The sequence below is a fragment of the Capra hircus genome, chromosome 8 (assembly GCF_001704415.2).
Source record: "Capra hircus breed San Clemente chromosome 8, ASM170441v1, whole genome shotgun sequence".
NCBI classification, from domain to species: domain Eukaryota; kingdom Metazoa; phylum Chordata; class Mammalia; order Artiodactyla; family Bovidae; genus Capra; species Capra hircus.
The window spans coordinates 11,501,003-11,528,941 of record NC_030815.1 but is presented as its reverse complement, the minus strand read 5'-3'; the positions used below and the strand labels follow the sequence as shown (position 1 = coordinate 11,528,941).

Here is a 27,939-nt window from a genome sequence, read left to right as displayed (position 1 = left end):
AGAGACATCAAAATCAACTGGCCCTCTCCTCCTTCAAGTCGGGGTCCTGGGCCCACAAGGCTCCCTGTTTCAAACTCAGAACCACCCACCAGTCCAACAGTATCATCTTCTCAGAGGTCTGAGGTGCAGCTCCAAAGGACTTCTCCTCTAAGTGACCTCAGCCAAAGGCTGGGAGCAGCTGCCTACAATTGCTGCTTTTTTGTCTTTTTACATTCAACTATTAATAACTATGCCAAAGCCTTTGACTGTGTGGATCACAATAAACTGTGGAAAATTCTGAGAGAGGTGGGAATACCAGACCACCTAACCTGCCTCTTGATATATGCAGGTCAGGCAGCAACAGTCAGAACTGGACATGGAACAACAGACTGGTTCCAAATAGGAAAAGGAGTACGTCAAGGCTGTATATTGTCACCCTGCTTATTTAACTTCTATGCAGAGTACATCATGAGAAACACTCGGCTGGAAGAAGCATAAGCTGCAATCAAGATTACTGGGAGAAATATCAATAACCTCAGATATGCAGATGACATCACTCTTATGGCAGAAAGTAAAGAGGAACTAAAAGGCCTCTTGATGAAAGTGAAAGAGGAGAGTGAAAAAGTTGGCTTAAAGCTCAACATCCAGAAGACTAAGATCATGGCATCTGGTCCCATCACTTCATGGGAAACCGATGGGGAAACAGTGGAAACAGTGTCAGACTTTATTTTGGGGGGCTTCAAAATCACTGCAGATGGTGATTGCAGCCATGAAATTAAAAGACACTTCCTCCTTGGGAGGAAAGTTATGACCAACCTAGACAGCATATTCAAAAGCAGAGACATTACTTTGCCAACTAAGGTGCGTCTAGTCAAGGCTATGGTTTTCCCAGTGGTCATGTATGGATGTGAGACTTGGACTGTGAAGAAAGCTGAGCACCGAAGAATTGATGCTTTTTGAACTGTGGTGTTGGAGAAGACTCTTGAGAGTCCCTTGGACTGCAAGGAGATCCAACCAGTCCATTCTGAAGGAGATCAACCCTGGGTGTTCTTTGGAAGGAATGATGCTGAAGCTGAAACTCCAGTATTTTGGCCACCTCATGTGAAGAGTTGACTCATTGGAAAAGACTCTGCTGCTGGGAGGGATTGGGGGCAGGAGGAAGAGGGGACGACAGAGGATGAGATGGCTGGATGTCATCACTGACTGAATGGACGTGAGTTTGAGTGAACTCCAGGAGTTGGTAATGGACAGGGAGGCCTGGTGTGCTGTGATTCATGGGGTCACAAAGAGTTGGACATGACTGAGTGACTGAACTGAACTGAACTGAACTGATTAATAAGATTATAGTGCTTCCCTAGTGGCTTAGCAGTAAAGAATCCACCTGCAATGCAGGAGAAGCAGGTTCAATTCCTGGGTAAGGAAGATCCCCTGGAGAAGAAAATGGCAAATTATTCCAGTATTCTTGCCTGGGAAATCCCATGGACAGAGGAGCCTGGAGCGTTACAGTCCGTGGGGTCGCAAAAAGAGTCAGACATGACTGAGCAACTCAACAAGAATCAATAACATTTATGGAGCGAGGCTTCCTTGGTGGCTCAGTTGATGAAGAGACTGCCTGCAATGTGGGAGACCCAGGTTCAAGCCCTGGGTTGGGAAGATCCCTGGAGAAGGAAATGGCAACCCACTTCAGTATGCTTTCCTGGAGAATCCCATGGACAGAGGAGCCTGGTTGGGCTACAGTCCATGGGGTCAGCAAAGAGTTGGACATGACTGAGTGACTAATACACACCTATTGAACAAGCCTTTGCTAAGTCACTTCAGTCATGTCCAACTCTTTGCAACCCCATGGGCTATAGCCTACCAGGCTTCTCTGTCCATGGAATTTTTCAGGCAAGAATACTGGAGTGGATTGCCGTGCCATCCTCCAGGGGATCTTCCCAAATCAAAGACTGAACCTGCATCTCTTATGTCTCCTGCATTAGCAGGTGAATTCTTTACCATTATTGCCACCTAGGAAGTCTTTATATTATATGAAATTCTTTTGGTTCAAATAGCTGGTGTGTATAGAGCTTTATACCAAGGTCACAGTACAAAAATCTGAGGAACTGATGAAGCTCCATAGCAACTGTTGCCATGAGCCTCTGGATTTAAACCAGCCAGTTCCCTGACCCCATATTAGGTAAAATACTTATCCAATTACACACCTTATAGCATCCTAACCAATCACCTAATGCCACCATTCCAATAGGAATCTTCTTTGTCTTGAGGCTATAAAAATTGACTATTAGCGTCTCACTCTCTAATAAACTATTCTCCACTCATTTGCTCATTGTGCCCCATGTCTGCTTGGACCACAACAGTGTGGTTTCTATTTCCAAATGTGACTTTGTCTTAGTCAGTTTGGGCTGCTATTACAAATGACCATAATCTGGGTGACTGAAACAACAAATATGTGTTAATATTGCTCATGGTTGTAGACGCTAAAGAGAAGGTACCGGCACAGTCAGGTTCTAGCAGGAGTCCTCTTCTAGGTTGCAGAAGAAGTTACAGCTGCTAATATTGTAGCCTCACATGGCAACAAGAGACCTGGCTAGTTCTCTAGCCTCTTCTAACCCCATTCATGAGGGCCTCATCCTCATGATCTAATCGTTTCCCAAGGGCCCCACTTTCAAATACTGTCACATTAGGGCATCAGAATTTCAACGTACAAATCTTGGTGGGGGGGGATGCAAACATTCAATTCATGGCAAAACCTAACTGATACAGAAAAGAATTTGGCAATATTTAGCAAAAGTAACCTGGATTTACCCATTGACCCATCAACACCACTGCTAGTACTCTATGCAAAAAATATACGGTCTTTCTTTGAAAGACTATTTCTCTTAGCAAAGACTGGAGACAAAAATGTTTACCAATGGTACATACACATAACAGGATATTATAAAGTCATAAAAATGAATGGGAAAAGGCACTATTACCACTATGGAGTGATCTCCATAATACATGGTTGGGCAAAAAAATAAAAGCAAGAGGGATAAAATGTGTGTAGATTGCTGTTATTTGTCTAAGAAAGGAAAGAATAAGAAAACAGTCATATATTTACTTTTGTTAAATTAAGTGGAAGGATAAACAAACAAAAAACAACAACAACAACAACAAAAAAAAAACAGGATACCCATTGGAGGTAGTAAGAATAGGCTGAAGAAGACAGGGACAGAACCTAGATTTCTCTGGATATACCGGGTTTCATAGATTCGACTTTACACCCACCTTGAGGGTGTATATGTGGAATGGGTCCCCACACCAACAAGCAATTCTTCAATACCAGCTAGCCACCCTACAATCAACTGCACACTGCCAGTCCCTGGACACAGCATCAGGTCCCATGGATTAAGGGCTCTGTCCTAAAAGACTGTCCCTGCCCCTAACACCCCCAACTTTGGGTGCCAGTCACAACTCACTCCCCTGGTGGCTCAGAGGGTAAAGAATCTGCCTGCAATGAAGGAGACTGCAGTTTGATCCCCAGGTCAGGAAGATTCCCCTAGAGGAGGGAAGGGCAACCCACTCCAGTATTCCTGCCTGGAGAATCCCCATGGACAGAGAACCCTGGCAGGGCTACAGTCCAGGTGGTTGGACACAACTGAGTGGCTTTCACTGTTTCACTTTCACAAGTCTGGGTTATTATCTGTGCTTCTGACCAAATGACAATAGATGGGAGGATCCAACAACCTCCCAATTCAATTAAGTTGCTAGAATGACTCACAGAACTCAGAGGAACATTTTACTTCCTAGATCACCAGTTTTTTACAAAAGGATATAATTCAAGAACAGCCAGATGGAAGAGAGGCACAGGGCACGGTAAGGGGAAAGGGCACAGAGCCTCTATGCTCTCTCCAGGCACACCAGTCTTCCCAAACCTCCACGTGTCCACCAACCAGGAGGCTCTTCAAATCCTGCCCCTTTGGGGTTTTATGGAGGTTTTATTACAGAGGATTGATTAAATCTTTGGCTGTGACGTACTCAACCTCCAGCTCCTCTCCCCTCCCTAAATGTCAAGGGGTGGGACTGAACATTCCAAACCTAATCACAGGTTTGCACCTCTGGCTATCAGTTCCCATCCTTACGTGCTTTCCCAAATCCACTCCATTAACATAACACACCAGAATGTCAACACCAAAATCAGACTGATTATGTTCTTGGCAGCCAAAGATGGAGAAGCTCTATACAGTCAGCAAAAACAAGGACCAGGAGCTGACTGTGGATCAGATCATGAACTCCTTATTACCAAATTCAGACTTAAATCGAAGAAAGTGGGGAAAACCACTAGACCATTCAGGTATGACCTAAATCAAATCCCTTATGATTATACAGTAGAAGTGAGAAAGAGATTTCAGGAACTAGATCTGATAGACAGAGTACCTGATGAACTATGGACTGAGGTTCCTGACATTGTACAGCAGACAAGGATCAAGACCAACCCCATGGAAAAGAAATGCAAAAAAACAAAATGGCTGTCTGAGGAGGCCTTACAAATAGCTGTGGAAAGAGAAGCAAAAGCAAAGGGGAAAAGGAAAGATATAAGCATCTGAATGCAGATTTCCAAAGAATAGCAAGGAGAGATAAGAAACCTTCCTCAGAGATCAATGCAAAGAAACAGAGGAAAACAACAGAATGGGAAAGACTAGAGATCTCTTCAAGAAAATTAGAGATACCAAGGGAACATTTCATGCAAAGATGGGCTCGATAAAGGACAGAAATGGTATGGACCTAACACAAGCAGAAGATATTAAGAAGAGGTGGCAAGAATATGCAGAATTGTATAAAAAACAGCTTCACGACCCGGATAATCACGATGGTGTGATCACTCATCTAGAGCCAGACATCCTGGAATGTGAAGTCAAATGGGCCTTAGAAAGCATCACTATGAACAAAGCTAGTGGAGGTGATGGAATTCCAGTTAAGCTATTTCAAATCCTGAAAGATGATGCTGTTAAAGTGCTGCACTCAATTTGCCAGCAACTTTGGAACACTCAGCAGTGGCCACAAAACTAGAAAAGGTCAGTTCTCATTCCAATCCCAAAGAAAGGCAATGCCAAAGAATGCTCAAACTACTGCACAACTGCACTCATCTCACACGCTAGTCAAGTAGTGCTCAAAATTCTCCAAGTCAGGCTTCAGCAGTATGTGAGTTGAACTTCTAGATGTTCAAGCTGGTTTTAGAAAAGGCAGAGGAACCAGAGATCAAATTGCCAATATCTGCTGAATCATGGAAAAAGTAAGAGAGTTCCAGAAAAACATCTATTTCTGCTTTATCGACTATGCCAAAGCCTTTGACTGTGTGGATCACAATAAACTGTGGAAAATTCTGAGAGAGATGGGAATATCAGACCACCTGACCTGCCTCTTGAGAAACCTATATGCAGGTCAGGAAGCAACAGTTAGAACTGAACATGGAAAAACAGACTGGTTCCAAATAGGAAAAGGAGTACGTCAAGGCTGTATATTGTCACCCTGCTTATTTAACTTCTATGCAGAGTACATCATGCGAAACACTGGGCTGGAAGAAGCACAAGCTGGAATCAAGATTACTGGGAGAAATATCAATAACCTCAGATATGCAGATGACACCACCCTTATGGCAGAAAGTGAGGAACTAAAAAGCCTCTTGATGAAAGTGAAAAAGGAGTGAAAAAGTTGGCTCAAAGCTCAACATTCAGAAAACGAATATCATGGCATCTGGTCCCATCACTTCATGGGAAATAGATGGGGAAACAGTGGAAACAGTGTCAGACTTTATTTTGGGGGGCTGCAAAATCACTGCAGATGGTGGTTGCAGCCATGAAATTAAAAGACACTTACTCCATGGAAGGAAAGTTATGACCAACCTAGATAGCATATTGAAAAGCAGAGACATTACTTTGCCAACAAAGGTCCATCTAGTCAAGGCTATGGTTTTCCCAGTGGTCATGTATGGATGTGAGAATTGGACTGTGAAAAAAGCTGAGCACCACAGAATTGATGCTTTTGAACTGTGGTGTTGAAGACTCTTGAGAGTCCCTTGGACTGCAAGGAGATCCAACCAGTCCATCCTAAAGGAGATCAGTTCTGGGTGTTCTTTGGAACGAATGACGCTAAAGCTGAAACTCCAGTACTTTGGCCACCTCATGCGAAGAGTTCACTCATTGGAAAAGACCCTGATGCTAGGAGGGATTGGGGGCAGGAGGGAGAGGGGACGACAGAGGATGAGATGGCTGGATGGTCACCGACTTGATGGACATAAGTCTGAGTGAACTCTGGGCATTGGTGATGGACAGGGAGGCCTGGAGTGCTGTGATTCACAAGGTCGCAAAGAGTTGGACACGACTGAGCGACTGAACTGAACTGAATTGATGTATGCTCTAATCACTCAGGAAATGCCAAGGGTTTTAGGAGCTCTGTGCCAGAAACAGGGACAAAGACCAAATACATATTTCTTATTACAAATATTATCAAAACTTTGAAACCTTAAAATAATTTAAATAATCACAAAGAAAATTAAATATTCTAAATGATATATTTTGCAAACAATAAACAAAGGCTCTGTATACTGAAAAGGCACTGTTTCCACAAAGACCAATCCAACAGCAATGAGGACCCCTCAGTTCAGTTCACTCGCTCAGTCCTGTCTGACTCTTTGCAGTCCCATGGACTGCAGCACACCAGGCTTCATTGTCCATCACCAACCCTCAGAGTTTACTCAAACTCATGTCCATTGAGTCAGTGATGGTATCCAACCACCTCACCCTCTGTCATCCCCTTCTCCTCCTGCCTTCAATCTTGCCCAGCATCAGGGTCTTTTCAAATGAGTCATTTCTATGCATCAGGTGGCCAAAGTATTGGAGTTTCAGCTTCAGCATCAGTCCTTCCAAAGAATATTCAGGAATGATTTCCTTTAGGATGGACTGGTTGGATCTCCTTGCAGTCCAAGGGACTCTCAAGAGTCTTCTCCAATACCACAGTTCAAAAGCATCAATTCTTCGGTGCTCAGCTTTCTTTATAGTCCAACTCTCATATCCATACATGACTACTGGAAAAACCAAAGCTTTAACTAGACAGACTTTTGTTGGCAAAGAAATATTTCTGCTTTTTAATACATTGTCTAGATCTGTCATAGCTTTTCTTCCGAGGAGCCAGGGTCTTTTAATTTCATGGCTTCAGTCACCATCACAGTGATTTTGGAGCCCTGAAAAATAAAGTCTGACACTGTTTCCATTGTTTCCCCATCTATTTCCCATGAAGTGATGGGACCAGATGCCATGATCTTAGTTTTCTGAAAGTTTAGTTTTAAACCAACTTTTTCACTCTCTTCTTTCACTATCATCAAGAGGCTCTTTAGTTCTTTTCACTTTCTGCCATAAGGGTGGTGTCATCTGCATATCTGAGGTTATTGATATTTCTCCCACTAATCTTGATTCCAGTTTGTGCTTCATCTAGCCCAGTGTTTCTAATGATGTACCCTGCATATAAGTTAAATAAGCAGAGTGACAATATACAGCCTTGACGTATTCCTTTTCCTATTTGGAACCAGTCTGTTGTTCCATGTCCAGTTCTAACTGTTGCTTCCTGACCTCCATACAGATTTCTCAAGAGGCAGGTTAGGTGATCTGGTATTCCCATCTCTTTCAGAATTTTCCACAGTTTCTTGTGATCCACACAGTCAAAGGCTTTGGCATAGTCAATAAAGCAGAAGTAGATTTTTTTTCTGGAACTCTCTTGCTTTTTCTATGATCCAATAGATGTTGACAATCTGATCTCTGGCTCCTCTGTCTTTTCTAAATCCAGCTTGAACATCTGGAAGTTCACAGTTCACGTAACTAGTGAAGCTTGACTTGTATAATTTTGAGCAATACTCTGCTAGCGTGTGAGATGAGTACAATTGTGTGGTAGTTTGAGCATTCTTTGGCATTGCCTTTCTTTGGGATTGGAATGAAAACTGACCTCTTCCAGTCCTGTGGCCACTGCTGAGTTTTCCAAATTTGCTGGCATATGGAGTGCAGCACTTTCACAGCGTCATCTTTTAGGATTTGAAATAACTCAACTGGAATTTCATCACCTCCACTAGCTTTGTTCATAGTGATGCTTTCTAAGGCCCACTTGACTTCACATTCCAGGATGTCTGGCTCTAGGTGAGTGATCATACCATTGTGATTATCTGGGTCATGAAGATCTTTTCTGTATAGTTCTTCTGTGTATTCTTGCCACCTCTTCTTAATATCTTCTGCTTCTCTTATGTCCATACCATTTCTGTCCTTTATGGTGCCCATCTTTGCATGAAATGTTCCTTTGGTATCTCTAATTTTCTTGAAGAGATCTCTAGTCTTTCCTCTTCTATTGTTTTCCTCTATTTCTTTGCACTGATCATTGAGGAAAGGTTTTTTTCTCTCTCCTTGCTATTCTTTATAACTCTGCATTCAAATGGGTATATCTTTCCTTTTCTCCTTTGCCTTTAGCGTCTCTTCTTTTCACAGCTTTTTGTAATGCCTCCTCAGACAACCATTTTGCCTTTTTGTATTTCTTTTTCTTTGGAATGGTCTTGATATCTGCCTCCTGAACAATGTCACAAACCTCCTCATAGTTCTTCAAGCACTCTATCAGATCTAATCCCTTAAATCTATTTGTCACTTTCACTGTATAATCATTCAGGGATTTGATTTAGGTCATACCTGAATGGTCTCGTGATTTTCCCTACTTTCTTCAATTTAAGTCTGAATTTGGCAATAAGGAGTTCATGATCTGAGCCACAGTCAGCTCCCAGTCTGGAACGGCAGCTGCATGGAGCTGGAGTGACCTTGAGGAGATACCCTGTGTCCAAGAGCAAAGTAGAAGCCCCAGAAAGATGGTAGGAGGGGCGAAATCATGTTTAGAATCAAACCCCATACCTGCCAGAGACATTCAGAGGGCTCAGACAAACCTTGTGCACACCAGGACCCAAAGACCCCACAGAGACTGAGACAGAACTGTGTTTGAGTGTCTCCTGGGGAGGTACAGGTCAGCAGTGGACTGCTGCAGGGGCAGGGAGGCTGGGTGCAGCAGACCTGGGTATGGCATAAGCCCTCTTGGAGGAGGTGGCCATTAACCCCACCATAGACCTGCCAGAACTTACACAGGACTGGGGAATAGATGCTTGGAGGGTACAAACAGAACCTTGTGCACACCAGGACCCAGGAGAAAGGCGCAGTGACCCCACAAGAGACTGAGCCAGACTTGCCTGTGAGTGTGCAGGAGTCTCTGGCAGAGGCGTGGGTCAGCTGTGGTCTGCTTCAGGGTCAGGGGCACTGAGTGTGGCAGTGCCTGCATGGGACTTTTGAAGGAGGTCGTCATTGTCTTCATTACCTCCACCATAGTTTGGCCCCAGGTAAGTAATAGGGAGGGAACACAGCCCCACTCATGAATAAGAAATTAGATTAAAGATTTACTGAGCATGGTCCCGCCCATCAGAACAAGACCCAGTTTCCCCCTCAGTCAGTCTCTCCCATCAGGAAGCTGCCGTAAGCCTCCTATCCTTCTCCATCAGAAGGCAGACAGATGGAAAACCACAATCACAGAAAACTAACCAATCTGATCACATGAACCACAGCCTTGTCTAACTCAGTGAAACTATGAGCCATGCTGTGTGGGGCCACCCAAGACAAACAGGTCATGGTGGAGAGTTCTGACAAAACATGGTTCGCTGGAGAAGGGAATGGCAAACCACTTCAGTATTCTTGCCTTGAGAACCCCATGAACAGTAGGAAAAGGCAAAAAGATAGGACACTGAAAGATGAACTCCCAGGTCGGTAGGTGCCCAATATGCTACTAGAGATCAGTGGAGAGCTAACTCCAGAAAGAATGAGGGGACAGAGCCAAAGCAAAAACAACACTCAGTTGTGGATGTGACTGGTGATAGAAACAAGGTCCAATGCTGTAAAGAGCAATGTTGCATAGGAACCTGGAATGTTAGATCCATGAATCAAGGCAAATTGGAAGTGGTCAAACAGGAGATGGCAAAAGTGAATGCTGACATTTTAGGCATCAGTGAACTAAAATGGACTGGAATGGGTGAATTTAACTCAGATGAGCATTATATCTACTACTGTGGGCAAGAATCCCTTAGAAGAAATGGAGTAGCCATCATAGTTAACCAAAGAGTCCAAAATGCAGTACTTGGATGCAATCTCAAAAATGACAGAATGACCTCTGTTTGTTTCCAAGGCAAACCATTCAATATCAACAGTAATCCAAGTCTATGCCCCAACAAGTAATGCTGAAGAAGCTGAAGTTGAACGGTTCTATGAAAACCTACAAGACCTTCTAGAACTAACACCCAAAAAGATGTCCTTTTCATTGTAGGGGACTGGAATGCAAAAGTAGGAAGTCAAGAAATACCTGGAGTAACAGGCAAATTTGACCTTGGAGTACAGAATGAAGCAGGCCAAAGGCTAACAGAGTTTTGCCAAGAGAACGCACTGGTCATAGCAAACACCCTCTTCCAACAACACGAGAGATGACTCTACACATGGACATCACCAGATGGTTAATACTGAAATCAGATTGTGCCGGGAGCCAGCACGAGGAGTCCCGTCCGTGGCAAAGGTCATGAGGTTAAGGGGTCCGACAGGCAAAGGCAAGTCCGGCCTTAAGGGAGCCTCACTGAATCTGCTCATGCATCTGCCCCAAAACCAGAGTCTGCCTGCCTTACTTCATTGTGCTTTTTGCCTACTTTTCTGACATTAACAGGGGGCTGTCCCCCCACCCCCTTTTTCTGGAAAAAGGTAATTTAGAGCTTTTAGATAATAAGTCTCCTGGGCATAATACGAGTGTTTCAATCCAAAGACCCCTCTGATGGCTTTCTAGCCTGCCTACAGGACTCTTACAGCTGCGCATGTGATTGTTTGCAGCCTCCCAACCGAGAGAGGCACAGGAAGCTTAAAACATCCTAGGAATGTAGGGGCTTCCAAGGAGTCAAAATCATTAGAATAGGACTGATTGAAGGTTTCATTTGTTGAGCCAATACTTGCTGCCAACTTTTCATATCTTTTATTTGTTGATATAGTTGGTATAGAGAAAAAAACAAGTAACAACATAGATCTTTGAGTTAAGTTCCTTCTTTGTTATAACCCACTGCACCTTTGTTCTATAGGGATGTAACTTTAGTGCTTTGAGGGTGATGCAGATTAAAGAAAAACACTTCAGGGGAAATGAGATTAACATTCATTAAGGAAGAGAGCCATAAAGTTTTAACAGGCTTCTTGGCCAGAAGATAATGTAAATCACCTGAGACCTTTTGTGTACAAAAAGATATACAGAAAGGGTCAGGACTGCTGCCCCTGCATGACTGTGTATCTTCCATTATGTAAAACTTAGGGTATATAAACACCTTTTAAAAATAAATTTATGGAGTTTTTGTACAAGCTTGGCCTCCCCCCTGTCGACTCTTTCTCTCTCTCCCTCTCCCTCCCTCTCCTTTTCAGGCTGATCCCTTGGAACGCAGAGGCTCACCAAGTCTACTTATTTGCCCTGGCTTCTAAGACCCACGCGAGAGGGAGCCCAAGGTAGGGCACCCTCCCCTATTCAAGTGGGTGCCGGTGGCCCACGTAGACGGTGCAAGTTCCTTGTCTTGGAACTTTATTGGTTTTCCACATAAACCAAGTTATTCAGCATCTTTTCTCCATTAATTTTCCTACTATACTATTCTTTCCTAATCTTTATATTTCTAATTAAATAATTCTTTTCTAAGACGCCGACTCCGTCTCCCCTTTGAATTACCCTGGATCCACCAGGGCTGGACCCTGGCAAGATTGATTATATTCTTTGCAGTGAAAGATGGAGAAGCTCTATATAGTTAGCAAAAACAAGACTGGGAGCTGACTATGGCTCAGATCATGAACTCTATTGCCAAATTCAGACTTTAAATTGAAGAAAACAGGGGAAACCATTAGACCATGCAGGTATGAGGACCTCTAGTGCCCAGGTTATATCTTTAAATACCAGTTCCCACTAAATGGAGCCAGGACTCTTTTGAGAGATGGCAGGCTCTAGATCTGGAACAGAAAACGTATTATACAAACAAGTAAGGAAGCTCTTGTTACACCAGAAAGCAAGGACACTATCAAGGACAACTGGGTTATGTCAAAAGAACTCAGGAGTCAACTTGATTCTATTATAATATCTTCATTTGCAACTTATAAAGATTAATAAGTCTAGCCATTGATCATCAATGCCTGCTCACATTCACATATAAAAGGAGACAATCAGATAGTGTATACCTCCTGATAAAACTACACAATGTCATCTGGTGGCCCAGCTGCTAAAGAAACAGCCTGCCAACACAGGAGACACAAGAGGTCCCTGGATTGGGGACAGCCCCTGGAAAAGGAAATGGCAACCCATTCCAGTATTCTTGCCTAGAAAATTCCATGGACAGAGGAGCCTAGTGGGCTACAGTCCATGCGGCCACAAAGAGTCAGACATGCTTGAGCAAGCACTCACACATACATATCATCTATGAAGTCTTCTTGTATAAAACATGGGAACCATAAATCTAATCACACTTCAATATACATGTATCTATTGCAGGTGACAAACATATTAATGACCTTATAAAGATGCAATCTCTATGGACTATACAGTCCATGGAACTCTCCTGGCCAGAATACTGGAGTGGGTAGCCTTTCCCTTCTCCAGGGGATCTTCCCAACCCAAAGATCGAACCCAAGTCTCCTGTATCACAGGCGGATTGTTTACCAGCTGAGCCACCAGTTAAGCCCAAGAATACTGGAATGGGTAGCCTATCCCTTCTCCAGAGGATCTTCCCATCCCAGGAATCGAACCAGGGTCTCCAGCACTGCAGGCAGATTCTTCACCAGCTGAACTATCAGGGAAGCCCATCTTCTGCAGGGAACAAACATATTAATGACATCATAGAGATGCAATCAGCAAAATGCAGGTGGTAGAACACAATTATTACTTCAACAAATCAAAAAATAGTATGTAAACCTGTGAATTAACAGAGAAAAGAGAATGAGCCTGATTTAAACAAGCAAATTGTTTTAAAATTTTTATAAGAAAGGAACATTTGAACATAGATGAGATATTTTATGATATTCTGAAATTATTTTTAACTTTGTTATGTGACGGTACTGTGGTTACATTTTTAAAACAAAATATATAATATATGAAATTGTATAAAGTCAGGTATTTGCTTCAAAACTATCAGGTGTGAGGAAGAATTGAGTGAGGATATAGAAGAAATAATATTGTCTAAAGACTTGAGTCTGGGTCATGGCTATGTCAACTGAAAAAAAAATGACATAAAAGCAGTGAGTTTCAGTTTTATTTAGGGGACCTTACTGAGGACAACAACCCAGGAGACAGCCTTTCAGCCCTGAGGAACTGCTCTGAAGAAGTGGGGGAGGAGCTAGTTTATGTATGAATTTTTTGCAGGAAAATGCATGTAGTCAAGCATCCATCTTGGTAAGATTACTGATAATCACACACAAAAAAACACAGATCTCTCAAGTTAATTACTTTAGTGTTTTTCTATGAATGGAAAAATGCAACAATCTGGGGTAGTTAAAATTCTTCCTTAGACATGCATCTTAACCATCTAGCTGCACAATATGCAAAACACAGAATGCTTCCCCCACCCCACCCCACCCCCACCACTCCCCTAACGTCTTTCTCTACCCAGAATTCTCCTCCTGTGTGCTCTTGGTGGGAGACTGCAGGGAGTTTCTATTTAACCCTTTGCTATCAAGGTGACACTCTTTGTTCAATGTGTTCTCTTTGTTTACAGGCACATGGAAGCTCGTTATAAAGTTATATGTGATTTTTTTATATGTTTAAAATAACTAAAAAACTCAACCCTATACATTTACTGGGCTTCCCTGGTGGCTCTGTGATAAAGAATCCACCTGCCAATGCAGGAAACATGGGTTTGATCCCTGGGTCAGGAAGATCCCCTGGAGAAGAAAACAGCAACCCACTCCAGTATTCTCGCCTGGGAAATTCCAAAGAAAGAGGAGCCTGGTGAGCTACAGTCCATGGAGTCACAGTGGTCTGACACGACTTAGCGACCAAACAGCAACATACATTTACCACTCAGCAACATACCATTTACCAGAGTTTTGGTACCTCTGAAATATTTCAGAGATCAAGGAGAAGGAGAATTGTGATGGTTTTCCATCAATTATTATTAGTGGTGCTATATATCTTATGTCCACAAAATAGTTCTTAGAAATTCAAAGAATACAGATACTATAAAACAAAGCAAATTCCAGTCAATCATTTTAAATTAAAATATATTAAAAATGAAGTGATATGATTTCATAAATGTGCTTTCAAGTTATCAGGGATGGGAGACAGATACAGAAGTAATCAGATTAGCTATGAGTTGAAAATTGCTGAAGCTGAGGTATATCTATATCGGTGCTCACAATTCTAGTCTCTCTACTTTTGTAAATGGCTGAGACCTTTCATTATTTTAAAGTTTTTAAATAAAACTTAAAAAGTGGCTGAATGAAAAAGTGCCAGATTTCAAGCTCTGCGAAATTTGGTGCAGCTTCAGGAAAAGTTTAATGAACTGAATTCTTTTCCTCAATATAAAAACAAAGTTACACAACTAACTTTGTGCCTGGTGACTTCAAGCAAAAACCATAACATCCTTTGTCCTCCCAAAAAACACAGATACCCGTGAGGGTTTGAGATTATAGCGTACTTCCAAGCTAATAAGAGACTGTTACTAATTTATGAATATTGGCAGGGGGCAGGAGACTCCTGGGTCATAGAAAAACTTGATTACTCAAGGCACAGCAAGCGGCATGAGTATCAAGTCCTTGCCTCGGGTCCCATGGGAGTGAGTGACATGGAGGACCCCAGAAGGATGTAATACATACAGTAGGTTTGTGCTGCAGAGGAGGAGCAATGAACTTGGGAATTCACAAGAACTTAGGCTCTTCCACATCGTTCCCTCCCATGGGACCACACCAATACTCTTGCCTGGAGAATCCCATGGACAGAGGAGCCTGGCAGGCTACGGTCCATAGGGTTGTAAAGAAGTGGACATGACTAAAGAGACTGCACGCAGCATAGTGATAACAAAGTCTGCACTTTGAACTCACACGCACCCATGATCCAGACTCAACGATCATAAATTCTTAGACAATACTGTTTCATCTATAGTCTCACTCAATTCCTCTCCTCACCTAGTAATTCTGAGGCACATGCCTGACTTTATATAATTCTAACAATCTCTGCTCTCTGTAAACACCACCCTAAGGAACGGCATGTGTAAACAGCAGACAGGACCTTGTGTTCTTGGCATACCCAGCAAAAATGTGCAGGGGCCATGGAAGATTGCGTTCCCCATCAATCCACCTGTTGTTCCTCCCTGTCTTGACTTCTGGCAAAAATCACAGAAGTATGCCATACTGTTGACCACTCTCATTACCCTAACCAACAGCAGCTAGAACTAAGTCAGTTCAAATGTTCTCACACTGCATGTAATCAAGGCTTCTGTCACTAGGACTCCAAAAGCAAGAAAAAATTAACCTGCCGTATTGACTTAAATATGCCTTCCGGGGCCCAGGCAACTGTCCTCGGGGAGACCAAGGGATTTTATTTCAGTCAGGATGCAGTCTAGTGTAAGGCTGTCTAGTATCCACTACAAGCCATGAGAGTTTACACTAACCTACAGATCTTTGGGGTCACTGCCAACAATTACAGAAGGCAGTGTTTACATCACATGGGCAGTGTAATAAGGGGTTGTAGACTCCTTTTCCATACACGGCATAACCAAAGACCTCGCAAGGATCAGAAAAGCACGTGAATTTCAAAGTCACAATGAAACAAGGCTGTACCTGCTTACAGGGGGGTCCATGTGCAGAGCTGCTACTGATGACAGCAAGAGCATCTGCCATCAGGCAGAGGAATTCAGGGCCAGCCACACCCACAGAATGTCAGCTGCAGTTGTTATCTGACTCCAGTGTTGCTGGTGGACCTACGGGACAACAAGACTATGAACTGTCCCCACCCTCACACATTTGGGGCCTAAAGTGTTCCCACCAGAGATGCCAGTTGTTTCATCTACACGTACTCCAAGTAGCAGGCCAGATAGTAGACCAGTCGGCTAAATAGTTGGCAAAATCCCAAGGACCAGGTCAAAAATTTTTAAAAATTTCTTACATCAAAAGGAATATTGGCCAGAGTTATGAGAATGGCCTTGAGTTCTGCCCAGTGAGTGGACAACCACACAAGTTTTCAAGATGGCATATATTGAGCAGCCACTGAACATCGGAAGCAGGCCAGTGGGCACTAAGAGGATGCAACTTAGCCAAACCATCAGTGAACCAGGCATTAAGATGAACCTCTGTGAACAAAGGGCCCCAATAAACTGATAGATTTATGTCAGGTGGTATAACGGAGGATATTCAAAAGCAGAGACATTACTTTGCCGACTAAGGTCCGTCTAGTCAAGGTTATGGTTTTTCCTGTGGTCATGTATGGATGTGAGAGTTGGACTGTGAAGAAGGCTGAGCACGGAAGAATCGATGCTTTTGAACTGTGGTGTTGGAGAAGACTCTTGAGAGTCCCTTGGACTGCAAGGAGATCCAACCAGTCCATTCTGAAGTAGAGCAGCCCTGGGATTTCTTTGGAAGGAATGATGATAAAGCTGAAGCTCCAGTACTTTTGGCACCTCATGCGAAGAGTTGACTTATTGGAAAAGAGTCTGATGCTGGGAGGGATTGGGGGCAGGAGGAGAAGGGGATGACAGAGGATGAGATGGCTGGATGGCATCACTGACTGGATGGATGTGAGTCTGAGTGAACTCCGGGAGTTGGTGATAGACAGGGAGGCCTGGCGTGCTGTGATTCATGAGGTCACAAAGAGTCGGACACGACTGAGCGACTGAACTGAACTGAATGGAGGATAAAGTGTCTCCAAAGCAATGAGAGGTTAACTTAGGCAGGCTGATAAGGAGTCCAAGCCTAAGGCCCTTTAAGGTGGAGGCAAACATTCTTTTTCACATTCTTTTGCCTTAGACAAGTAGGCCTTGTAAGCAGCAATATCTCTTGTTCAAGGACATGCCTTTTTTTCTTTTTTTTTAATTTCTAGGCTTTGGATGAATGTTATGGGTGAGGTGGATCTCTCAGTCGTGTCCAACTCTTTGTGACCCCATGGACTTGTAGCCTACCACACTCCTCCATCCATGGGATTTTCCAGGCAATAGTACTGGAGTGGATTGCCATTTCCTTCTCCAGCAGATCTTCCCGACCCAGAGATCGAACCCAGGTCTCCCGCATTGTAGACAGACGCTTTACCATCCGAGCCACCAGGGAAGTCTGAGAAGTACATAAGACCCTGCTTAAACCGATGAGGCCGGTACTTGCCAGCCCCCTTCTGATGTCTACGTCAGAAGATTTTTCCGTCACTTTCACTTTAAATAAAATCTACACAAAGCATTGACTGACTGAGACTGTCTTTGGTCCCGGAGTTAAATTTTCTCCAAAGACCATGAATTCAGTGGCACCATTCACTGTAAGCTATCAGCAATAGCTGCCATTTTTTCAAATAAACTAAGATGCTGCTGGGGCCAGGCCATACAATCTCCATTTAACAAGTAAGACTGGACTTTTTCCTTGCTGTTGTTAAGTCGCTAAGTCATATTTGACTCTTTTCCGACCCCCACAGACCGTAACCCACCAGGCATCTCTGTCCATGGGATTTCCTAGGCAAGAACACTGGAGTGGGTAGCCATTTCCTCCTCCAAGGAAACTTCCTGACCCAGGAATCAAACCGGCATCTCCTGCATTGCAGACAGATTCTGTACTAATGAGTTACTAGGGAACCCTGACTTTTTCCTTACTGGTTGTCAAGTCTGAGTTAGCTCACCCAGGAATGGGGACATCAGGTTGCAGAGGCCTAAGCCTTTATGTAAGGACCAGGCATTCATCTTCAACCAGCACTTGGCAACATCAATTGCTACTTCCCCCTTTTAAAATGGGTGTACTTAGTGCCTGGATCCGGCAGGTGGCGATATTGTACTGGGAAACTGCCTTTCCAAGCTGCCACTTTTTAAATCCTTAAAGCTGTAATTCCATTTCCTCTCAGATTTTACATTCTTTTGCAGACTGCTGGGAAGAGAACAGAGGCAGGTTCTCTACCTGCCACAGTCCCTGAATGCAAGAATCTCTTCTGGACTTCATGCACATTTACAATACAAGTAGGTACAACATAAATATCAAGTATATGTCCAGGCTATGACAAACCTAGACAGCGTATTAGAAAGCAGAGGCATCACTTTGCCGACACATATCCATATAGTCAAAGCTATGATTGTTCTAGTAGTCATGTGTTGATGTGAGTGTTGGACCATAAAGAAGGCTGAGCACTGAATAATTGATGCTTTCGAACTGTGGTGTTGGAGAAGACTCTTCGGAATCCCTTGGACTGCAAGGAGATCAAATCAGTCAATCCTAAAAGAAATCAGTACTGAATATTCATTAGAAGGACTGATGCTGAAGCTGAAGCTGAAGCTCCAATACTTTGGCCACCTGATGCGAAGAACTGACTCAGTGGAACAGACCCTGATGCTAGAAGAGATTGAAGGCAGGAGGAGAAGGGGATGACAGAAGGTGAGATGGCTGGATGGCATCACTGACTCAATGGACATGAGTTTGAGCAAACTCTGAGAGACAGTGAAGAACCAAGAAGCCTGGGGTGCTGCAGTCCATGGGGTCACAAAGAATCAGACAAAACTGAGCAACTGAACAATAACAACAATATGTTCAGCAATGAAAGACTTATTACAGATCATTATCCAGAAAAAAATACTAAATAAGTCAGTAGCAGCAGAGTCAGAACAGTAATATGACTGTGATATGATTTCTAACACCTCCATCCCCAGGATGGAGAGCATCTTTACCTGAGTGCACCTAAATTACAGAGCTGTAGCAGGGAACTCTGGACTGTCAAACAGAGAGACACAGGCCTGAAAATAAATGAATAAAGAATTTTAGACCATATAGGAACAGACCAAAGTTCCCTCCTGGAACATTTAAGCTCCTCTTCTTGTCTGCAAAGAACTAGTAACTTATAACCTCAGAGTATCCAATGATTTCATTTAAATAATTATATACTTTTGAAATTCGTTTATTGGCTGTGCGGGGTCTTCTTTGCTGTGTGAGGGTTTTCTCTAATTGTGATGAGCAGGGGTTACTCTCTAGTGGCAATGCATAGGCATCTCATTGCGGTGGCTTCTCTTTTGCAGAGCATGGGTGCTAGAGCATGGACTTCAGTAGCTGAGGCACCTGGGCCCAGCTGTCCTGCAGCACATGGGATCTTCTCAGACCAGAGATCAAACCCATATCCTCTGTACTGGCAGGCAGATTCTCAACCACTGGATCACCAGCAAAGTCCTGCTGCTGCTGCTGTTGCTGCTGCTTAGTCACTTCAGTCGTGTCCGACTCTGTGTGACCCCATAGACAGCAGCCCACCAGGCTCCGCCATCCCTGGGATTCTCCAGGCAAGAACACTGGAGTGGGTTGCCATCTCCTTCTCCAATGCATGAAAGTGAAAAGTGAAGTCGCTCAGTCGTGTCCAACTCTTCGCGACCCCATAGACTGCAGCCCACCAGGCTCCTCCATCCATGGGATTTTCCAGGCAAGAGTACTGGAGTGGGGTGCCATTGCCTTCTCCTACTCAAGTGCTAATGCTCCACAAATAGCTGCTGTTAAAAGAGTGTGGAGATCTGAAGAAGGTTAAGGTCAATGACGGAGACAGAGCAGACCTTAGCTGGGAGTTTGCATAGAGAGAAAGTAGATGACGAAGACTTCATCAGTGTATGGAGTTACATGTAAAGTGAGACGAGAAAAAGTGCACTGAAAGAGCCTAAGAAAGAGGGGCCAAATTAAGAAGAGGTGAATCATGAGAGTAGAAGCCTCTAAAGCCAAAAGGAGGTTAAAATTTCAAGGAAAGACCTATTACCAGTATCAAATATCACAGAGCAGTCAGCAAGGGCAAGAACAGAAGAGAGGTCACTGGGTTTTGCAATCCACACATTCCTGGTGACAGGCCCAAGAGCAAAAGAGTAGGATGACGCGAGAACTTTTTCCTTCACAGTTTTGGCCAGAGCGTTTACTAATAAATCTCAATTCCTTTTATAGTTCTGATTTAATTATTTCCTGTCAAGGATTATCAGCTCTCCTATTACATGTATGTTATCATTGAACATTAAGAAATTTTGCTTTGTGAAGGGCTACCTTGGTTAAGAATCAAAATTTAGCTGGATGTCTTTTCTCCCTACCCCTCAGCCTTCTGCACATACTCTCTAAGGGGACCCCAGTCCACTCAAGGGAAGTTTGTTCAGTGGATGTGAATGGTAACAGTTTAGAAAGTGGGTAGGAAGAAAGTCTTCTCCCATACAGTAAAAATATAATGCTTGTTATGTGTGTGTGCGCGCTCACTCAGTCATGTCCAATTCTTTGCGACCCCATGAACTACAGCCCGCCAGGCTGCTTTGTCCATGGGGATTCTGCCATTTCCTCCTCCAGGGGATATTCCTGACCCAGGTATTCAACGCACGCCTCCATCTGCACTGGCAGGTGGATTCTTTACCACTGAGCCACCTGGGAAGCAATGTTTACTACACAGTAAATATGTCCTTCTTCAAACGAGTATAGTAACAGCAGTGTTAGTTGCTCAGCAGTGCCCGACTCTTTGCAACCCCATGGACTATAACTCACCAGGTTCCTCTGTCCATGGGATTCTCCAGGCAAGAATACTGGAGTGGGTTGTCATTTCCTCCTTCTCCAGGGGATCTTCCCAACCCAGGGTTATGAACCCGTTTTTCTTCTGTCTCCTGCATTGGCAGGCGGGTTCTTTACCGCTAGCCTCACCTGGGAAGCTAAAAACGCTACGTCACACAGGTTGGCCCCTATGGGGATAGTCACTACTCCTTCTTTCTATAAGCCGTATATCCACATACTCAAGATAGAAAACTACAATCACTCTTCATATAAGTTGGGCAAAACCCTCACCTTTTCTCTAGAAAGATCTAATCAGTCAAATTTGCCTGAGCAGGCGCGACGCCAACCAACCTATAGAAACTAGGTGCAGTGAGGAAGGCCTACTGAGTCAACTCAGTCATTTCTCTGACTTCTGACAGGTGAGCAGCCTGCATTAGGAAGTGTTGCTAGACATTAAAAAAAAAAAAAAAAAAAAAAACACTGAAACTTTGCACTCCATAACCATGGAAACTCTGAAGTCCTGGCAGTCACTCGGCTCGCTTTGCCAGGCGCTAAGGTGGGGGCGGGGTGAGGGCAAAGTGGAGAGAGGGGAGGTGACCACGTACCGGGGTGTCGGAGAGGGAAGCCTCCACAGTGATGGTCAAATCATTTTTAAAAGCTGCATTTCTCACCTGCCCCTTCAGCTCCCTCCCTGCGAGCTGGGCAGTCACACTCCACGCCCAAGAGTGAGCGTGTCCCCGGCCGGGCCAGCATGGGAGGATCCTGTCCTGAGGCGGCTTCCTGCCGCTGACCCCCAGCTACCCGGCTCCCTCCCGGGCGAGGTCTCCCCACCCGCAAGCCCCGCCCCGCGCGCAGGCCCCGCCCCGCCCGCAGGCCCCGGCCCGGCCCCGGCCCGGCCCCGCCCCTCGGCTGGCGGCCCTGCGGCGACAGGGGGCGGAGCGGCGCCGGCGGCTGGACTCAGCCCGGGAGAGCGCCCCCAGCCTGGTTCCGCGCGCCAGTCGGAGTCCGCCGTGCGCCCCGCGGTGAGTACCATGCGGCCCAACGCGGGTCCCCGGGCCCGAGCGCCGGCCGCCCTGCCCCGGCGGGGGAATGCGGGTCGGCGGAACCCCGGGCCGCCTCCCCGAGCCGGGCTGCAGCGCGCCGGGCCGCCCGGGGGAGCGGGAAGGCAGCCGGGAGAATCGGGACTAGTTCCTGGGGACTGACCCCTCCGCCCTGTTCCCAGCCCGTGCCGCGCCGAGGACCGGGGCGGGACTGGAAATGGCTCTCCTCGGCCTCCTTCGCCCGGGCTGTGCCGGCCGCCGGGAGAGTCCGCGCCGAGCTTGTGCGGGCCTCAGCCGGGAGTCGGCGAGGCTGTGGGGGCCGCCGGGAGAATCCACGCTGCGACTTGTCCCGGCACACTGAACCGGGGAGTCCTGCCCCCAAGGAGGGTGTGCGGGCCTCGCCGGGGAGTCCTCGTCGAGCTGGGGGTGGCGAGGGAGGGACATTTCCCACTGGGGTTCCGACAGATCGCGGAGTCCACACCAGGTGGTAAGGGGGAAATGGAGTGAGGAGGGAAGAGACCCTCGGTGGAAGGGGTGGGGACACAGTCCATCCTGAAGATTCACAGACCCAGGGAGGAGTGAGTGAGTGTGTCTGTATGTGTGTCTGTGTCTGTGTGTGTTGCGGGGATGGGGGCAGAGAGTCGGAAACAGTCTCTCAGCAGTGGGGACAGAGTCCATCCTAAAGACTCACAGACCCAGGGAGGAGTGAGTGAGTGAGTGAGTGTGTGTGTTGCGGGAACGGGGGCAGAGAGTCGGAAACAGCCTCTCAGCAGTTCTAAAACTCCCCTATACACTCTTAAAAATTAGTATATCAAGGAGCTTTTATGTGGGTTATGTGTCTCAATATTTATCATGTATAACTAAAACAGAATTTTTCAATATATTTAGTATCTCATTTAAAAATAGTGGTAAAGAATCCACCTGCCAGTGCAGGAGACATAAGAGATGTAGGTTTGATCCCTGGGTTGGGAATATCCCCTGGATATGAAAATGGCAACCCACTCCAGTATCCTTGCCTGGAGAATCCCGTGGACTTAGGAGCCTGATGGGCTACAGTCTATGGGGGTAGCAAAGAGTCTGATATGACTGAGCACAGAGACATGCATGCATTATATGTTGATATGTGTTTATGAAAATAACCATACCTTTCAAAATAGAATGTTACTGACAAGAGTATCATGGTATTATATTTTTGCAAATCTATCAGTTTTAATAAGTGGCAGCTAGGGTTCTTATATCTTGCTTCTGCATTGTCTGTTGTGGTGTTACATGTCATGTCACCTCTGGAAAACTCCACTGTGTACTCCTGAACGTGTGCGAGTAAAAGCATCAGATAGCGTCTTGGTATTATTATGAAAGTGGTTTTGACTTTGTGAATCCCTAGAGTCCTCTGCACCACACTTTGAGAACCACTGGAGTAGGAAATGCTTCAGGGGCTCAAGTCATTGATCCCGCTTCTTGTTTGTGATCCTTCCTCTGAATGGGAACACGGATCACCCCAAGGAAGGATGGTTAACCTCTGGTAGCTGCAACCAAGCTGACCTCACTCTGGAAACCCAAGTACTGTGTCCCCACGTAAAAGATAATGAGCCCTGCACGCCTCCTGAAAACTGGCAAGGCTCTCAGATGCCTTGGGTTATTTCTGTGCCTGCAGAGGTGGCCTATGTATGCCTTCAGATTGTAGTGGGGATGTGGCACACAGGACCCATGGGTTCAGAGACATGCCCATAGGGAGCCGTGCCAAGTGTGGAGGAGTTTGTTCAAGAGCTTCCAAGTGGGTCGGAAGTGATTTCGAAGAGAACAGGGAGGCATGTTATTGCCTCCCTTTCCTCCATGATCACTTCTGTGTGTGGTTGTGCAACCTTGCATTTATTGGAATATGATTTCCCAGTCTTGGTGCTCTTTCCCTTTCCACTTTCGGGGTTGGGGGGTGTTTGTCCCTGTGGGTGGCCCTTCCTCAGCCTCTGCCAGACCCCAGTGTCCTGCAGGCTGCTGTGTGGTAGGTGGGGACCCCTCATTGGATTTCTTCCTAGGCTTCTTGCTCTGTCAGCACAAGTTCCAGATAGAAATTAGTACATATATAGCCTTATAAGAGTACCGTTGTGGCTCAACGGTAAAGAATCTGCCTGCCAATATAGCAGATGAGGGTTCTATTGCTAGGTCGGGAAGACCCCTGGAGAAGGAAATGGCAACCCACACCAGTATTTCTGCCTGGAAGATCCCACGAACAGGAGAGCCTGGCAGGGTACAGTCCATGGGGTTGCAAAGAATCAGACACGACTTAGCAACTGGACACACATACACACACCATGGCCTTATAAATGTTTGGAAGACAGACATCCCAAACCTTTACCAGTCAGTTCTGGGCAATGCAGTCAGAAAAAAGGCAGGAACCTTCTCCTTGTTACTCTGTATGATACCATATGACCGCCTGTTTAGCAGCATTCCTGTATTGCTTTTACAATCTGAAAACAAAAACTGAAATCCCAACAACATACACTTTTTCAAAGAAGATAGGAGTATTTCTCTGATAAGAATGTTACCACTACTCCCTCTCTCCCAAGAAAACAAATTACTTTATTACATCACATTTCTAAACTAGTATCTGTGATACTAGTATATATATATTAAGTCAAAATGATACTAGGAGAGAGCCCTCTGAGATCAAAACATTCTTGAACAGTATAGTTTGATGTAAGGTTAGAAGCCACCAGATCAGACTGTTCTTCAGTGGATCATCATACCCCCCTTAAACTGCTGTTGTAAAGTGCTATTTCATGAAATGTCATAAAGTACAGTTTCAAAATTTTAAAAATGTGATACCCAAGACTGTTTCTCTGTGAGAAAGTTATGAGAAGAGAAAGCATGCTCATGTACGTTCTGATGTGCCCATGCACCAAGTGGGGCAAAGGATATGCCCACATGCCAAGTGGCTTTCTCTTGGTGGTGGGGTACAGTAGATTTTTATTTATCTTCACTTTGCATATTAATAGTTGCTGCTGCTGCTGCTGCTAAGTTGCTTCAGTCGTGTCCGACTCTGTGCGACCCCATAGACGGCAGCCAACCAGGCTCCCCAGTCCCTGGGATTCTCCAGGCAAGAATGGCACTGGAGTGGGGTGCCATTGCCTCCTCCGATTAATAGTTGCTAGCAACCACTAAACAAGTATTAAACTTGATATGACCAGAAATAGCCCCTACAGTTACTTGTATACAGAGGACAACATAATTGCCTTCGTTTTGCTTAGATGGACCATGCCACCTGGCCAGTAGCAGACCCTTGCTACTCCCTTCCTCCCAGTGGGAAGTGGAGAAAGAAGTGTGTGGAAAGCGACTCAGGGGGGAAACAAAAACAGCCCTCAGTCACATTGTGCGGTGTCTACTTCCCCCTGTGAGATCAGCTCCAATCTCTCCTTCCAATCAGCCCTGCCCTCTCCTTCCAAGTGACCCAGAGGTTAGACAGTTCTTATTGGATTTGCACCATCACCCGAGAAGCCATCAGCTGACTACCTCCCCAGACTCACTGGCCTTCATTAATTTTTTTTAGCCATTTTTAATGGAAAACTTCAGACATACAAAGAAATGGAGAATATAAATCCCCAGCTTCAGCAGTTATGAACATTAACATCTTTATGTTCAACTGTATAAACTAATGAAAAAAGTATTCTTTGTTGTGTCTTTTTAGTACCAAGCATGTACTGACTGCTGTAGCAAAATCTTAAAGTCTTGTGCCCTGCAGTCAGCATGACTGAACCCCTGAAGTGGGCTTCACACACTTGCTATGTGGTCCCGCTTCTCTGCCTCTGCGTTTGCTTGCCTCTTGGCCTTTCTTCTTCCTGTCTCCCAGTTCTGCTCTGTTAAGGCTTTCTCACCTCCCCTAGTCACAGCTGTCTCTTTCCTCTGGCCTCTCTTATGACCCTTTGCAAACAGCAAGCTTATTTCAGTCTCCTTAGCCAGATCATCATCTTTGTAATATTCAAGTAAAACAAGGTTTTCCTTTCTCCCTTTCTCCTTGCTGCTTGTGCTTAGTTGCTCGGTCGTGTCTGACTGTGACCCCATGGACTGTAGCCCGCCAGGCTCGTTTGTCTATGGGGATTCTCCAGGCAAGAATACTGGAGTGGGTAGCCTATCCCTTCTCCAGGGGATCTTCCCAACCCAGAAATCAAACCGGGGTCTCCTGCATTGCAGGTGGATTCTTTACCAACTGAGCTACCAGGGAAGCAATACTTTGTGCAGAGAAGATGCTCAAGAAATAGATGCTAAATTAATTTAACTCAAGCACTGGAGAACATTTTTGATTACAAGAGAAATGCATCATGTTCAAGGGAAATTTTTCCCATATTGTCTAGGACCACAAATGTTTTATCTCATCCACATAATTTTTAAAGAACTGCAACAAAAAGAATCTCCAATTTGAACCAACATAAAAAAGGCAACTTTTTTTGAGGAAATTATCTTTCTGGTCTGTTGTCATTTTTTCACATGTATCTGGAAGCCCTCTCTGATTCTGGAGTGCTTTTTTCCCTCAACAGGAAACAGTGACCCTCTTTTAGAATATCTATCATGTTGTAAGATGTAGGCTTAAATCTTCAGTAAAAGAAATAGACTACATGTAGGGTCCACACGCCCCATGAAGTAAGTTGATATCAATCAATGTCATGAATACTGGTAGCTCCTGGGTGTAGAGTCATTTCCAGTATTCATCATCTTTTCATCTAGTGCCTCCTTTAATAATCACAGTGGCCCTTGTGAGCTGGGCAGAGCAGTGCAGTCAGGTAATGTTACCTTAAATCTACAAAAAGTAAACAGCTAGAGTGAATCTTGTCTATGACAGAAAGTGCCAGAGTCTGATTTTAAGAGTAGATTGGAAACCAAAGGGCTTTGGGATTGAATATTGGGAACATGCAAAGACAAATTCTCTAAACATGACGTGTACTGGGGAGCCAGACCAGGTTCTTGAAGTCAGGATGTTCAGTTGCTAAGTCGTGTCTGACTCTTTTTGACCCCATGAACTGCGGCATGCCTGGCTTCCCTGTCCTTCGCAGTCTCCTGGAGCTTGCTCAAACTCATGTCCATTGAGTCAGTGATGCCATCCAACCGTCTCATCCTCTGTTGCCTCCTTCTCTGGGATTGGCTATGGGGAGCATGCAAAGCCAGGAAACTCTCTAAACATGACATGGATTTGGGAGCCAGACCAGATTCTTGAAGTCAGTGTGTATATCCTGATGCATGAAACTACCAAAGTGATAGCACACTCTGAACCAATCACTTTCCAAATTCCTCAGGTTGTAGAAATTGATCTACTTTCTGATGAATTGGCAAGGCTGCTCTGTATGAGTGCTAGTGGGCTTCTCTGTCATTTCTGTTTCTGTGACTTCAGAACTTTGAGGAAACCCATCTTTGAACTGTGGGAATTGCCTGGGCTCTTGCTCAAACTGACACGGATGGAGCATTATTCTTCAACCTCATCATCCTTTCATGATCATGACTGTAAACTTACAAAGCAAAGTACACATTGTGGCTTAGCTCTTGAAGGAGGCGTGTCAGTCTAAGAAAGAGTTCTGCTACAGACTTACCAGGTTTGAACTTCTGGTTGTGAAGAGAAGTGAACAAATCATTGTGGACAGTTGGTTACATGCGAGAACTACACAGACATACTCAGGACAGTTGTGTAATAGTGGTAGCATCAAGACCAGCACTTGCTATGTTATGCTGAGCCTGCCCCAGCAGTCCAGCGGTTAGGACTTGAGCTTCCGCTGCAGGGAGCACGGATCCTATTCCTGGTCAGGGAATTCAGATCTCACAAGCCTTGTGGCACAGCCAAAACAATAAGAATTGTTATGTTTCATAAAACCTTATCTGCTCAGATAAGGAATCAGTTACATTTTAAGGCTGGTGATGCCTGATAATGGATTTTTTACATCAGCCCATACTTCAGAAGCCATCGGTACTGAAATTACATATACTATATGTAATTTAATCTATATGTATGATTACTATATGTAATCGTCTATACTGAAATATACATCTATACAAATTTATCCTGAAATCAAGGGTATTTTAGGGGCAATTAGAGGGCAGCTATCTAGTCCTCACTACTCTATTGGCTTCCCTTGTAGCTCAGATGGTAAGGAATCTGCCTTCAATGCAAGAGACCGTGGTTT

General features: G+C 44.8%; 1 protein-coding gene and 1 long non-coding RNA gene across 2 annotated transcripts in view; one reads left to right on the top strand and one right to left on the bottom strand.

Annotated features, from left to right (window-relative positions):
• LOC108636608 overlaps positions 1–21,544 on the bottom strand; it is a 35,552-nt gene extending 14,008 nt beyond the window's left edge. The window contains exons 1-2 of the long non-coding RNA XR_001918498.1: positions 21,344–21,544; positions 15,852–15,991 (exon numbers count right to left, since the gene is read on the bottom strand). This is a non-coding gene — a long non-coding RNA (uncharacterized LOC108636608). The remainder of the gene's footprint in view (positions 1–15,851; positions 15,992–21,343) is intronic.
• The window catches only part of ACO1 (aconitase 1), a 67,773-nt gene continuing 61,490 nt past the window's right edge, over positions 21,657–27,939 (top strand). The window contains exon 1 of the mRNA XM_018051882.1: positions 21,657–21,760. The gene's annotated coding sequence lies outside the window, so the exon portion shown is untranslated. The remainder of the gene's footprint in view (positions 21,761–27,939) is intronic.